At 46.5% G+C, this 16,260-nt stretch overlaps 1 protein-coding gene across 2 annotated transcripts in view; it reads right to left on the reverse strand.

Annotated features, from left to right (window-relative positions):
• Positions 1 to 7,856, reverse strand: part of TMEM184B (transmembrane protein 184B) — a 50,900-nt gene extending 43,044 nt beyond the window's left edge. For both annotated transcript variants that reach the window (XM_075008996.1, XM_075008987.1), the window contains exon 1: positions 7,689 to 7,856. The gene's annotated coding sequence lies outside the window, so the exon portion shown is untranslated. The remainder of the gene's footprint in view (positions 1 to 7,688) is intronic.
• Positions 7,857 to 16,260: the final 8,404 nt, after the last annotated feature.

Consider the following 16,260-nt stretch of genomic DNA (forward strand, 5'->3'; position numbering starts at 1 on the left):
CGGTTGCCTATTCAGACATTCCACTTGCATTATAAAAAAATAAAAATAAAAGCAAAACTACAAACAAAAAGCCCTCTTTTTTTAACTAGCAAGACCTAGATATAGACAAAAATCTTCTCTTCAGATCTCTTCCCCATTGGTACCAACAAAGGCACTGACTCAGTGGGAGCTCCAGGACTCATGGAGAAGAATTAGCAGGTGCTCAGCACCCGAGGTCCCACGACATACCCTTGAATCTCTCATCCATCGGTGACCCAGTGCCCTCCTGCCCACAGATGGTTTGTGGCACACAGTACACACATGGAGGGCGGGGCATGCTGGAGAGAAAGGGTGGAAAAAGGCGGGGGGGGGGGCCAAATACATCCCAGATAGAAAGGAAGTCAGCGTGCCTGGATACTGGTGGATGTTCTGAAATACCCCAAGCTTTTCAGAAGAGCCACAACCTGTCATTTTAAGCAATGAGTTCATGTGGCAGTGACCTTCGGGGTGCAGAACATGCAGCACCTAGATACATGTCTCAGTCTCTCCCTCCTGATTTTTGGATTATAACTGGAAAAGTTTTACTGAGTGGTGGTTTTTAAGTCATAGTTAAAATAACCATAAAACAGCGGTAATTTTTTTTTTTAAACTATGAAACTGATTATAGTCAGAAAAGATGACTTTAACCAAGCCTCAAATACTTCAGCAGGCAGCGGCTCTTTCTGCACAGAAGAGCAGAAACCCAGGCGTCGTCAGAGAAGAAAAAGGAATGAGATTATAGTACCCAAAGTCAGTAGAGAAGGGGAAAAAGTATGGGTGGTCAAGACAGCAGAAGAGGGCTCCTAGAACACCCAGCACTTCAAGGAGCTGATGTCAGAGTGCAGTCACTACAGCCCTCAAAAGATAAAGAGGCTTTAGTTTCTAAACCTCCGTGGACAATTACACACAGAAGCGCCAGTACAAGAGCAGTGAGTGGTGTTGATATGCCACTTCCTCTCCCCACCACCCCCACCCTCCCACGGGCAGAACCTGTGGGCCAAATCTGGCCCCAGCTTGCCTGATCCAGTCTGCCAGACTCAGGGGTCCCTGCCCAGCTGCAGGTCAGATACTGGAAGGGAGCCCCAAACCTTGGATTCCAGATCTAGGCAAGCAACAGTCCAGATCTGGACTGTGTGGTCCCCACCTCTGGGTTAAAGGTTAGGTTTAGTAAGTTCACTGATTAAACAGGGAGGATTGCTGAGGAGGCCCAGGGCCACCACAAATGGGGCTGTTCCTGCCAGGCTAGAGCACCCCTGCCTGTGGCACGCTCTAGGCACTGGTGCTACTCTGATACGGCTGGAGAACCCCTGCCCACGGTGCTCCCAGACCAGGCCCACGGCAGAGGTGAGCTTCTCTGGCCACACTAGAGCTCCCCACCACCCCACCATGGTGGGGCTAGAGCAATCCCCACCCAGGGCAGGCAGGGGGCTGCTCCAGCCCTCACCAGTTAACCATAACTACTAAGCCCCATCCGTTTAGAATGAGGCTTACAAGTTAACCAGCCACACAACAACACTCCTAATTCAGCACAAACACAGCTTCCTATGTTCCTAATCCCCACCCCCGCTTTTGCCACAGAAAAGCTGCCATGGCTTCTGGGCATAAGACAGACTATCTGGGAATACCTTGAACAAATTAATTCCCTTGGTAAGAAAGGAAAACATGTCAAGTATGAACTGTGCAAGATGATGATGCAGGGCCTACTTACCAGAAACATTGTAAAGAGAACTGCTTATTGGGAGAAAATGATGTGGATGAAGATGTGAATATAGCTGAGTGGATCAATTGATTAGTAACAAATAATTCACTTTGCAATGCATCATTCTTCAAGACTCCATCCATGCCCTTTAGTGTAAGTGTGATTTGACAAGTAAATTCCCAAGCTGTTTTCTGTGCTGGATGTTGCTAGGAAAAAAAATTAGCTTAGCTAATCCTTTTGGCTTGTTTAATTAGTTAACTAGGTTTAGAATCTGTCACTCAAGTAAACAACATAGAAACCTGCAGTAAGAGAATCTAGAGTTACCAGTTGCCACTGAGTGTCATTTTCTTACTTTACGTAATACATATCCCTTATTTTGGAGTATCATGGCCACAGACCATAACGGTGATGCCCTAAATCTATCCCTATTTTACTTCAACATAACTCGTCTTTTCCAATGGAACCCCATTCTATACTTGTTTTCTCAAAAAACAGATGTGCCAGTGAGTTCAATGAGACTTACTCTAAAATTAAGCACTCTAAGCACAGCCAGTCTTAGCTTTTTGGTAACTTGATTTAAATCACTTCACCCTGCTACACTTGCCCTTAATTCTCCACCTATCAGATGGGGTGGAGTAGCTTGGGACCTCTGCCTTGCAGCGGGGTAGCCAGGTAGGGACTTGTGCCCAGCAGGGAGTAGGGTTTTGGGACTTTTGCCCCATGAGAAGTGCCTGCCAGGGCTCAGCAGGAGGAGGGCTGATGTTCTCAGTCCTGGCAGGTGTCTTCCACCGACCCGATGCCCTGAGCCCCCACAGATGCACCCTAGCTTTTGAACTTCTGAAGATTCTTCTATGATGTTCAAAGATTCAGTAAGTTTGGGCACCACTCTTCTATTGCAAAACAGTTAAGTACGATTACCGGTGAGGTAATGCTATGTAATCCAGGCTTGCGCACCCAGCCTAAGTCTCAGACAAGAGACATATGTAGTGCTTTAGTGCTATTGAGTACAGGGTTCTCACAACAAGCGTTTGGTGGCCTCAGAGTCCAGCACCAACTCTTGCTGGTGCCCACTCTCAATTCTTCCTAAGATAATTAACTTAGGAAAAACAAATACATAAGCATATGTACATGTCCAAATCACTGTAATTTGTGTATGTTTGCAGACTTCAGTAAAAATCATGTACAATAGGCCCTATTCTTTGCTACACCTAAACCAACTAGAAGCACATGCTTTGCATGTTCTTGTCTTTTTTCTTGCCGTTTAATTTGCTTTTTATAAGACCTGCTCAGTCCCAGCAAGCCTGAAGATAAATTAAGCCCTAGATGGAAAGATGGTTACAGAGTACTAGGGGCCAGTGAAAATGAGGCACTGGGGCCCATGTGATGGAGATAGCAAGTTTGGGACCAGAGCCCACCACCACACAGCTGAGGAATAGCCTAAGCCCCAGAGATGGGACCTGCCACCCACCTCCCTAAAACTGAGGCCTGACCCACTGCTCCCAGGAAGGCAAGGAACTGACTGGCTGCCTTCTCCTCCAGTTTGTGTCTCCCCCAGAGGGGCAGGACCCAACCACTACTGATGGCCACAAGAAAAGCCACTGGTGCATGTCTTCGCCACACAGAAGATTGACCCAGTCAGGGTCAATCTTCCAGGGTTTGATTTTGGACTCCTAGTAGGGACATGCAAAATTGAACTGAGGTCAGCAGTTGACTCTTGTTAATATTGTCAATATTAAGAGGAGTAAGGGAGGTCAACAGGAGACTGCCTTCTGTGAAGACAGCCAAGTAAGCTGATTGTAGATAAGTCGATTCCACCTAGGCAATTGTCATAGCTAGAACTGCTTATCTACAATCAACTTTAATGTCTAGTGTAGACCCGGCCTGAGTATCTGCATTTGAGAAACAATGCTAAAAGTCAGAAAATGTGGGAGTGGAAAAGCAGCATAGATCTTTATGCTGCTTTTCCTGGCGACGGTCACAGCGACAGCATGAAGAGCAGAGGACCAGATCTCCCTTATATCTGCAATGGATTCCAGCTCTTCCTGGGGAATTCCCAAGTGTTTCCAGACCAGCTGGGAGACGACAGCCCACCAGCATTCCCTGGGTCAGCTTCAGGGCCTCTTCCCAGTGAGACGTGCCTGACAGAGTTCTAAAGGAAGTCTGATCTGACTCCTCTCCACCCAGAGGAGTAGTGGCTATACTCCATGGTCTTACTCACCCTGTCTCAGAGAGAGCTCCATCACCGTGTGGAGAAAATTCACTTCTAGTGTTTGTACCTGCGATCTAATCATTTTGGTCATTACCCAAAGTTCATGCCCAAAAGTGAGGATGGGGACATAGATTGTAAACTGAGAGCTCAGTCTTCAATGTCCCACTTCAAGACCACCGATCGGTACAGTGCCTGCATCGCTGCTGCCATCACACCAACCCACCAGTCAACCTCCTGCTCACAGTCAGTCACAAACAAGACACTTAAATTCTTTCACTAACGGCAGCTTCTCCCCATGCACCTGGACAAAACAGTCCACATTATTCTGAGAGAGGAGCAAGACCTCTGATTTGGAGGTTCTAATTCTCATCCCAGCAGCTTCACACCTGGCAGTTACATTTCCCCTCCCACCCTCAATTGTTCCTTGCAGCATGTTCTCCAGTACTCTGTCTGCTCTTAATGACTTGAAAGGCATTTGAGAAGCTCCCCATGTAGACTCCTACCCAACTGACACACTTAAGAATGTTTGTCTTATGGGACTTCAATGTCTAACCATTACAAGGATAGAGATGCAGGTTCAAGCACTGACCAGTGACTTGGTACACCTGAGTTTAACTCTGCATTGCTACAGATTTCCTGTGCGATCCTGGGCAAGTCACGTAGGTTCTCTCTATACTAAGACTGCATGGGCAACAGGTAGGGGTAAATGTCTACCTCACACAAGTTTGCTGAATACTATCTTTGTTGACCCTGCTGCTGCATACAGAAAGCTCTGGAGTATGCTCTTCTCTACTCCACTTTGAAACATGCACAGGCAGCTAGGGCTATCTGGGGGCTCAGCCTCACTCTGTCAAAGCTGGATGGCTTAGAAAACTACAAGGCTCCGTAACCGGTGATGCCAGACCCAAGAGAGAAGAGTGGGATGGGGCACTGGGAAATGAGGGCTGTGCCATTGGTCTGGATTGCCAGCAACCACAGCTAGATACCTCAGTCCCAGCAGAGGGTGCTGGCTCTTGGCACTCAGCAACACTTCCCAAGAAGGCAGAAGTTTCAAGAGCCCCATCTGCAGAAGGCTTTGCCATGCAGGTAGGCTCTGGAGTGATGTCTGTAGTGGGCCATGGGGAAGATGAACTGTGGTGTGCAGGAAGCTGCAGTAGGTGAGACCTTCCCAAATGTGAAGCCTGGAGAAGTTCCAAAGAGGAGGAATTAGACGTTGGCATAGAGCAGAGAATAGAGCGCCACTTAAGATTTGAGATGAGACTTGCTGGGACAGGGCAAGAGTTGCAGGGATGAAAGGTAATACAAGGCTTTACACCCAATCGACACCAGGAAAAAGGCAGGTGGGTAGAGGCACTGCAGAGGGAGGTTCCTGTCTGCACACAGACAGCATGTCAAGAGACACTTTTTGGCTCTCACTGCTCACAGGTTTGAAAGAGCCTATAGGCTCGAATAGGGAGCTGGATCCCAATCTGCAGGACAGAAGCAGCCACAGTAGGCGAGTGTTTGGCAGGAAGACTGAACCAAAAAAATATTTTCAGGTTGCCTATGGAAACTAGAGTAGATCAAAGCACACTAGAGAAATTTTACTATTCAGCAGTAGGGTCCATATGGACAGTCAATGCTTAGTAGGCTAGCATAGGGTAGACCTACCCAGCTTGCCATTCAGTGCATAGACAAGCCCTTACTCTTCAGCATAGGGACTGTCTCTTGCTATGTGTTTGTGCAGCACAGCAAAATCCTAAATGAAGCTACTGCTAAATAGAAACAAAAATCCAAAATAAAATTCATTTACCCTACCAGCCGTTTATGTCATTAGCAAGAACTTTATGACATATCCTACTCCCTGTAGTTCAGAGGCAGACAGCTCTATTAACAGGAGCAGGTGGGTAAAGAAAGGATGCCATCTCAATACCCATCAATGTGAATACAATGCATTTAAACAAGGTCACATGAAATGAAACACAGTAAGACTCTCAAACACAGAGCTCAAAAGGCTATTAATCTGAGACTAGCGTAGCTAGTAAAGGACTTTACTAAAACCACCACAATAGAATTGGGCAGGGAAAATAATACCATTTCACAGAGGACTGGTATCTTGAAGTTACGTTTCATTCTGAGTAAAAAACAAAACCAAAATTTGCAACATTCTCTGCAAAAGGGAGTGAAGTCCTGGCCCTGTAGCAGTCTACCTGGTGGGTAGCTCTGGTGTGCAACAGCCCCCCGAAGCTCAAGCTCTCTAAAGTGCTAGGCAGGTTGCAGAGCAGCTGGACAGGTCAGCTGTTAGAGAATTTGATGAAACCCAACCATCTCCACAGTGTTTTGCTTTTTTCAGCCATCTCCACACATACCATTTTCATCTCTCCTCTCCGAACCTCCTCTTTTTTTTTGTAAGTATTCCATATGATCGCATATATGGACTTATATGAGTACTGCATTTTCAATAATTTTCCTTAGTTATCCCTGCTCCCCTTTGTCAAAGACCGGTTATGCTGCATACAGACTAGAGGATTTTACTGGAGCTCTCCACAATATTCAGATCCTTTTCCTAAGTTACAGTAAATCAGAACACCAGTGTGGCATGAGTCTTTTCTAAAGTACATCACTTTGTATCTGCCAGGACTGAACTTCATTCTACCTAGCAACCAAAGTCCTACGAGAATAGTAGTGCTCCATTAGATTGGTTAAGTTGCACAAGCAACGTGCATACCAGAGATTCATACCTCTCTGATAGTACACAGTGAGAGGAACGGCATGAAGCCATCAGATAGCACACATAAAACACGTTCCATGATGTTTATTCACCACCAGATGCTACAGACACCCTTCACACTGTACAGTGAATGTTACACAAGCTATTACATGTAAAACATACACACACAACCCCCTTATCCTAAATACCCACCTTCTAGATCTACAACTCATCGTAATAACTCAGTTTACATTATGTCCCACACCACTCAGCACTGTCATGCCACAGAGCCCTGTGCCATTACACATCATGCAGTGCAATTCAGAAACCAGCTACGCAACATATAGCCATGCTATGTAATTCAGTGTCACCCATCACCATGCCAGGTCACCTCATGAGCCAACTGCTACCACATAGAGCCAACTCAGTATTGCGCACTGTGCCACCCAGCACCTGGGCATCCAAGCATCGCAGTTTGCCACACAGCACCCTAAACCACGCTGATCAGTTTCACAATGTGCGTCCCACCACCACACCATGCCATACCACCCAGCCCTTGGTATCCAACATCACATCATACCATCCAACACCACTCCACATGGACCATTCTGTACCATACTACCCAGAGCATTATGCCAGCCAGCACCATGCCGGTCAGTAACATGCAGTACCACCCGGTGCCACGGCACTGTGTCCTCCAGTACGACGCTGTACCACCCACCGTCCTTCGAGCCAGCATCATATTGTGCCACACAACACCACTCTGCACCATGCTCATCAGTACCACACGTGCCACCCAGCACCCACCCATCAGTACGAGGCTGTACCTTCCTACACCACACCTCAGCGTGGCTATCAGCACCCCACTATCCAGTGCCACACGGTACCCCCTGCGCCACCCAGGACCCCGTTATCAAGTGCCACACGGTGCCAGCCAGCACCCCACTACTTCAGCCTGTGCCGTCCCGTGCCAGCTCCCCGCCCCCCGCCACGCAGCACCAGGCTGCCCCGTACTACACTGTATCAACCCCCACCCCAGTGCCTCCGCCCAGCGCCCGCCCGCCCCGTCTCACCGCGCGGCGGGCCGGGCTCTCCCCCGGGGCTGCTGTCCCGCTCGCTCGGGACCCTCACGAGCCCATGCCGCAGCCGCGCGCCCCGGCGGCTGCTGGCGCTGCGGGGCCGACGCGCGATCTGTCTCTCCGCGCCGCGGCCCGAGGAAGGTGGAAACCGGCCCTCAGGCAGACAACGCGGCGCAGGCGCGGAGACAGCGCGAGGCCCCGCCCGGGGGGAGGAGCGAAAGGATGACGTAACGGGCAGCGCCTCTTTTATTTTCCCCGCCCTCCGGAGGCTCTTAAAGAGGCAGTGTCCCATTCCCCGGCTGCGGCCCAAGGCCTCTCGGAACCGGGACCTTGGCCGCCCCCGCTGCCGGAGGGAGAAGACGCAGAGGGAGGTTCACACTCACAGGTCACATCAGGGCACCCACGTTCTGCATTCATGGCACGGCACAAGCCGGCCCCCATGGGGCGGCCACACCCCCGCCCCGCCCCCAGGGCGGCCCCACACTGCTTGGCCGCTGCGGCTGCCCACCGGGCTCCTCGAAACGGCCCGCGGCGCCTAATACACTCGCCACCTGCCCGCCCCCCTGTGGGGAACGGGACAGCGCGGTGTGCGGTCACATGCGGCTCTTGGAGCCTTTAAATGCGGCTCCTCCGAGAGCCGCAGGCGAGTGCCGCTTGCTCACGTGCGCACCCTGCCCCTAGTGGGCGAAGCGCAGGGTAACCACAAGTGGCTCTAGCAGTTCCCTCCCCACCACCAGCCCCACGTGCTCCTGCAGCCCCACCAAGTCCCTGACCTTTACAGTGGAGAGGCTGGAGGGCATTTATGGAGGCAGAAGCACTAGGTGAGTCTGGCAGGGGCACATATAGAAGGTGACCATCAGTCCCCTTTTTCCCAGGACAGCACCTTATTTAAGCTGTTTCCCAGAAAACAGACAAATTGTCCTGTGTTTTGTAGAGCTTCTGTTCCCTGGCACCTGGGATCTCAAGGCAGCAAGCCCCTCTGCCCTGCAGCTCCTCTGCTGAGTGGCTGCCCACAGAGGCAGAAGCCCCCCCTACTGATGAGCTCTGCCATGGGGCAGCCTCTTCATTCCCTGGCACCCCCTGCCAGGAAGGTGCAGAGCCCCTATCCCCTACTCCCCGCTCAGCAGACAGCTACAGCACCCCTATCCCTGCTGCCTATAAGACAGATGTCCCCATACCTGAAGAACCCTGACATGGAACAGCAGCCCCTCAGCCCTACTGGCTGGCAAATATGGGACACCATAGGGCAGTGTGGTTATCCTCTGACTATAGAACATAAGAATGGCCATACTGGGTCAGACCAAAGGTCCATCTTGCCCTGTATCCCGTCTGCCGACAGTAGCCAATGCCAGGTGCCCCAGAGGAGGTGAACCAAAGACAACGATCAAGTGATTTGTCCCCTGCCATCCATCTTCCACTTTCAACAAAAGGCTAGTCACCCTACCTTACCCCTTGCTCATAGCCATCTATGGAACTAACCTCCAAATATTTATCGAGCTCTTTTTTAAACTCTGTTAGAGTCCTGGCCTTCACAGCATCCTCGGGTAAGGAGTTCCACAGGTTGACTGTGCGCTGTGTGAAGAAAAACTTTATTAGTTTTGAACCTGCTACCCATTAATTTCATTTGGTGGCCTTTAGTTCTTATATTATGGGAACAAGTAAATAACTTTTCTGTATTCACTTTCTCCACACTATTCATGATGTTATATGCCTCTATCATTTTGCCCCTCAGTCTCCTCTTTTCTAGACTGAAAAGTCCCAGTCTCTCTAGCCTCTTCTCATATGGGACTCGTTCCAAACCCTTAATCATTTTAGTTGCCCTTTTCTGAACCTTTTCTAACGCCAATATATCTTTTTTGAGGTGAGGAGACCACATCTGCACACAGTACTCAAGATGTGGGCGTATCATAGTTTTATATAGGGGAAGTAAGATATTCTTCGTCTTATTTTCTATCCCTTTTTTAATTATCCTATTTGCTTTACTGACCGCCGCTGCACACTGCATGGATGTTTTCAGAGAACTATCCACTATAATTCCAAAATCCCTTTCCTGATCTGTTGCAGCTAAATTTGCTCCCATCATATTGTATGTATAATTGGGGTTATTTTTCCCCAATGTGCATTACCTTACACTTACCCACATTAAATTTCATTTGCCATTTTGCTGCCCACACAACCACAAATGTGGCAAACTTTCAAGTCCCAGTGGACACCACTGCCCTAGACTGCTCGGCTAGGGCTTGCTATCTGCAACACTCCAGTCCTACACTGACTTCCAGCCACTTATTATACTCCCAGGACTGGTTTTCCATTTAGCCCTCTCTTAGACAGTCCAGGTCTTGTCAGTCTGTTTGCCTTAAGGGTGTCAATACAGAAGAGTCTGTTACCTTAAACAGAGTTCTAATTCAAAACACTGAATTAGTTTGATTAAAGCCTAAAACAATTGTATTTATCTACAAAGAAATATATTTCAAGTCAGAACAAATGTAAGGACTTGCAACCATTTCTTACTCTAATAGAAAGAGATAAAGTATAATAGTTTACCACTATCCAGTGCTGTTTAACAAATTAGGATTTTTACCTTGAAAAATTCTACAGCTGATTCTCAGCAATATTTTCGGCTGCCAAGTTTCAGCTCACTTCACCAACGTTGTCTTGGTAAAAGGAAAGAGAAAGATGACGGGAGACAACTGGAGATGTTTTGCTTCTCATTTTTTAACTTGATTCGCCTTTTTGACGTGCATTTTTCTGAGGATTATCCCTAGATAAAAGCTCATTCCCACCACAGGGACAGAGAACAGGAGTCAGGTGGTGGAAAAGATGCCATGCTGCTGTTTGCCAAGATATAGATCTTTTTGGTGTTACCTCCCTTCTGGTTAATATCTGATCTTACAACAGATGATTGCGCGCCATCTATGATGACAGCTGGCTAGAGGCATCAGCTTGATATTTGCCTCCAAGAACAGGTTTACCCCTTCCCAGGACTTGTCTGATAAATGGAAATCATGGCTGAAATGTGTTTATATCTAGAACTTTACATATAGTGCAGCTACATACATTTCACCATATTATTGGCTGCAAGTTAGTCTTTAGATGATACCTCATAAGGCATGTTTTGTGCAAAGATTACAATGGTGTGTAGATTGCATTGTGACACACTTAGGAAAATCATGAGTGTACTAGATAAATGTTCCAGGAAAAGCTGGCCCAGACTGGGGGGCATCCCCAAAAATTGGCTGTAGGACCCCCTCACTCCATCCCAGAGGGGGCTGAGCCTTTGACAGCTTCCTTCTCTCACCTAAGTGGGCATGAATTTACGCCCCCATCCCCAAAATATTACTGATAGCTTTGTAACGCTCCACCTGTAAAGGCAGAGAAGTCTTCCTCAGCTTTGTCCTGTCCGACTGCACCAGGCTCTCAGAGAGGAAACATTAGAACTGGGAATCCATTTACCAGACCTTAGCTCTCTTTGATTCCTACTACTCATTGGCTGATTCCATCAACAAACTACGCATACAAGTAGACTGTGTTAAAACCTCCCGGATAGGGCACTGGACTGAGCTCTGGCATCATAGGTTCAGTCACTCGCCTTCTGGGTTGACCTTGAACAAGCCACTTCACCACTCTTTGCCTCAGTTTTTCCATCTGTAAAAAGGAGATAGTGATACCACCCTCCTTGGTAAAAATGCCGTAACATTTAAACAACAAAAGCAACATATTACAGTAGCATCCCTTCAGCCTCCATCCCTCCCACCTCACTGCCTGCTTATTTGCCACATCCCTTTTACGTGTTGCCATTTAAACTGAGCTCTTTTCAGGCAGAGGCCTATCCGTTGGCTATGTTTATGCAGCGCTTAGAACAAAGGGGCCCTACACTAGTCCAGCCTGTGAACTACCACAGTCCGGACAATAAATGCCAGATTAGGTTACATATATGTTAATACAAAAATGCTAAGAATTTCAAGCAGCGTGACTAAGATTCCCCGCCTCTCATCATAGCTATTTTAACTCTTAACTCTTGAGATATCATTGTGCTGCTTCTGTCAGTGATTAATTTGACAGCCTAAACAGGAAATAAATTTCTATTAAAACACAATCATACAGTAAGAACCCTTCTGATGTCTATATGTCATGAAGTATAAGCCCAATTTTTGTATGTTTTATCTAGAGAGTCACTGCTCCCTCACACACTTGGCATCCAGATGACCACAACTACTGCTTAAGAGGGACAGCATCCCCTTAGTTGTTCCCTGCATCCAGGCACCATCAACTGCTGCAGCCTAAAATGAAGCTACCCAATAACCCTCTCCAGAATCTACTCAGCTATTATTTGACTACACCTTGTTACCCTTCTCCCTGCTTAAAGAAACAGTTTCCCCCTTCCTATTTGAAGAGGCATCTTTCAGAATTCATCCAGTTGTAAACAAGCACATCTGAAAAAGACAGTTTGCCATTCCAAAGACTACAACACATGAAATACTACTAGAACTGTTTTATCCAGACTTGTCCAGATATATCCACCATCCTCCACCTGCTGAAAAATTTGGTTCCTTGTCTACTTCTACTCATCTCTCTCCTTTTGACATACAATATTTTGAGTCTGAAATTCAGTACAATTTTTATATATACAAAATCATGTTTCTCAAGTGACAATAGGTTCCTCACTAATCAAATACTTCTCCCATTCCATGCTCCTATAACTACTGAATCTTTAATAGGACTGTGCACACACCTCTCTACATTCACCAACCAGAGAAGTAATGTGCAAAGAATATCTAAGAGAAATGGCACATGAAATTTAATGTGGATAAGTGTAAGGTAATGCACATTGGAAAAAATAACCCCAACTATACTTACAATATGATGGGGGCTAATTTAGCTATAACTAATCAGGAAAGAGATCTTGGAGTTATCGTGGATAGTTCCTTAAAAACATCCATGCAGTGTGCAGAGGCTGTCAAAAAGGCAAATAAGATGTTAGGTATTATTAAAAAAGGGATGGAAAAATAAGACAAGGGGTATCTTACTGCCCCTATATAAATCTATGGTATGCCCACACCTTGAATACTGCGTACAGATGAGGTCTCCTCACCTAAAGAAAGATATCCTGGCACTGGAAAAGGTACAGAAAAGGGCAACTAAAATGATTAGGGGCTTGGACAGGTCCCATATGAGGAGTGGCTAAAAAGATTGGGACTTTTCAGTTTAGAAAAGAGGAGACTGAGGGGGGACATGATAGAGGTATATAAAATTATGACAGGTGTGGAGAGGGTGAATAAGGAGAAGTTATTTACTTGTGCCCATAACACAAGAACTAGAGGACACCACATGAAATTAATAGGTAGCAGGTTTAAAACTAATAAAAGAAAGCTCTTCTTCACTCAGCGTGTAGTTAACCTGTGCAACTCCTTGCCAGAGCTGATTCTGAAGGCTAGGACTATAACAGAATTTAAGAAAGAGCTAGATAAATTCATGGAGGTTAGGTCCATAAAAGGCTATTAGCCAAGGGTAGGAATGGTGTCCCTGGCCTCTGATTGTCAGAGGCTGGAGATGGATGGCAGCAGACAAATCGCTTGATCATTGTCTTCGGTCCACCCCCTCTGGGGCACGTGGCACTGGCCACTGTCAGCAGACAGGCTACTGGGCTGGATGGACCTTTGGTCTGACCGAGGTATGGCTTTTCTTATGTTCTCAGCTATACTGGATGCAGAGCAAGAACACAGCAGTCATCCAAACACTACACAGCATCAGAGGCAGAGGGAAGAAGCAGATCAGTAGCTGCCAGGCCTGCGGGTTTTAGGAAGGGAATATTCAGCTCCTTGGTCTGAAATCAGCATTGGTTATAGCATGTGCAAATGACTCAAGCATCACCTGGGTGACAAATTCCTTTGAGATGTATGTGTTTTAATGCCCAGCAAGTGTGTAAAGTGTTTCCAGATTCTCCAGAATGATCTTGGATTTCCAAAACTTCATACTCAAGCTCTTGGCCTACAGACCCTACTTTTCCTGCTCCATCCCATCTGACAAAAGTTTACTTTCACAATAATCCAGCAGGATACCTACTGCTGTGTGAGATAGCACAGACATCAAAACACAGAGTATAATTGTGTATACAATGTTTATAAAGGATATAAAATGGCGTGTCTACATAATTAGCTTCAGCTGCTTTTTACACATACCATAGAGTAAGAGAATTACTTCATGGAACTCCTTGGTAGCCTATAATAAGCCTATGGAACTCACCACCACAAGTAATTACTGAAGCAAAAAGAGTGGTAAGATTCTACTATGGGTCAGTTCTTTCTTCAACTAAGCAGCATTGACAAACACCACAAGCCAGGACAGCAATTACAAAGGCTATTAATCCACCCATTCCATAGCATATCCTGATGAGCAGCTGATATCAAAAAGACAATGTTACCTCCTCCACTTCATCAATATTACACTGCCCACTTAGGTGGGCTGAGACTAGGAATAGTTTTTCTCTGAAGCCATTTGCATTGCCATCATCAGACACAGGCCAGAGAGAGATCACTGGTTTGGTCTCACGTGGTATTCTCTAGGTTTCTGGTAAATGCTACACAAATGGGGGACAATTTGCCAGTTTCTCTATCTTAGCCTCCTCCTAACCCGCTTTAACTGTTTCTACCCTTTACGCCTTTTTGTTACCTACAAAGCCTGCCACACCACTAGCCCCAGCCTGCCTGCACACACGAGATTTTTAGTTACAAACAGCAGGTCTTCTTTCTGTTTGTTGGAGGACAGAGTGTGATTAACCTGCAACAAAAGCTACAGTTCTCTTGCACTATACCTGAAGACTCAGCATCCACTTTGCCCTCAGGGAGGAACAAAGTAGTGGGAGCACCATTGCAGGGAACCAGTCTTGGTCCGAACCACAATTCTGTTCTTCCAAAGATCTAACCGTGGTCCTTCCAGCAAAGAGCGAGTGAGACAAGACCCGCCCCCCCAACAGAATTCTACCTCTTGATAGAAATAGTAAGAGAAAACTTGTACTTCACCTTTAACACTTTCCCCAAGTTCCACTAACAGAGGCAGCCAGAGAACCAAATCCAGCCCAGCTGTTCCCTTCCATCAAACTGCAGGGCAAAAAACGGCAGCTGATTAGCATCTTTTATGGCTGGTGAGAAAAAACAACCCCATTTCTAATCTATTCCTCTAACAAGGATGATAGATCCCTAAGCAAACAGTGTGGCCGTGTTTATTTTTTATTTTAAATTGCAAATTGGTATGCAATTGAGTACAGCAGCAGGTCTCTGGCAGCTGGTCCTCTACTGATACAGGCCCTCAGTTCTTTTGTACATTAGGGAAATATTATGGACATTTTATGTAATTTTAAAATTAAACTCATATGTAAAATTTACTACCATTTATTATACTGCCCTAAGCTTCAGTAGCATTAAGAACTGAACTCAGGGTGAGACATTCCCATTTTCCGTCAAATTAATTCCTCCCATGAGCAGGTGGAGCAGGGAAACTAGAGACAGAGTTACAGGAGAACACTAAGGGAAAAAGAAGAGGATCTTCCACTTAAGTGATAAACAGATTTTGACCCATCCCTGGGGAAAAAAGTGTTACTGGGCCTCAGGCCTGGACTAGAAGGAGGTGCTTCAGGTGAGGACTTACAGGTAGTGACAGCCCTTTCTCCCATCTCTGCTGCTGCTCTTTTAAAAATTGGCCCTTCTCCACCAGCAACACAGGTGAACTTTACACATAAATTCCTATTATCCAAATCATTACCTGAAAATGGGAAGTGCCCCTCAGAATGGGAATTGTGATCATCCAAGTGGTGGCACTGGCCTCCAAAATGGACCCCCACCACACTTCCCCCCCCACATAGTGCTTTTCATCCACAGATCAAGGGACTTTACTGAGTCAGATAAATATCACCACCAGTCTGAGTTTACAGGAATAGAGGATATGCAGAAAGGCAGCAGCCTGGTGCCAAGTTACCCCTGAGACCTCACCGTGCCTCTCTCAGGAAAGAGATGCTAGAAGGAAAGAATCAAGGCTGGCTGTGTTACCTTGGAAAGCATAGGGAGAGGAGCTACAGAGGTTCAAACACACCCTTGTGACAGCCTCCTGTTTTTGGACGCAGGATCTAAAGCTCCATGGCCACCGTGCACAGAAGCTATGAGAGTGACTACCACCTGGCACCAGAGAACAAATTATAGGTCTTCACACAGCTAAAAAAAGAGTTGAAAGAATTCATGAGCTGACAGTCACTTAATGAACTCTCATCTGGTTGATTATTCAGACTGATGTAACTGTAGGAGTCAGTAGACAGAAATAAAATATTTCAAGATTAAAAACAGCTACCTAGAAGGCAAGACAGCAAGCCCATCACAAGGGCCAGAGGCAGATATGGAAAAAAATACTTTCAAAAGCAGTTCGTTCCACTTATACCAGGCGCACACTTGATCTCAGTTGCCTGAAACTACAACACGTACATTTCTCTTACCCATATATTTATAGTCAGGATGGAAAAAACAACAATTGTTGACGTAAGGATTTGATTTTGATTGATTAAAACCTTGAGAGACAAATT

This window comes from Carettochelys insculpta, chromosome 1 (genome assembly GCF_033958435.1).
Source record: "Carettochelys insculpta isolate YL-2023 chromosome 1, ASM3395843v1, whole genome shotgun sequence".
Lineage (NCBI taxonomy): Eukaryota > Metazoa > Chordata > Testudines > Carettochelyidae > Carettochelys > Carettochelys insculpta.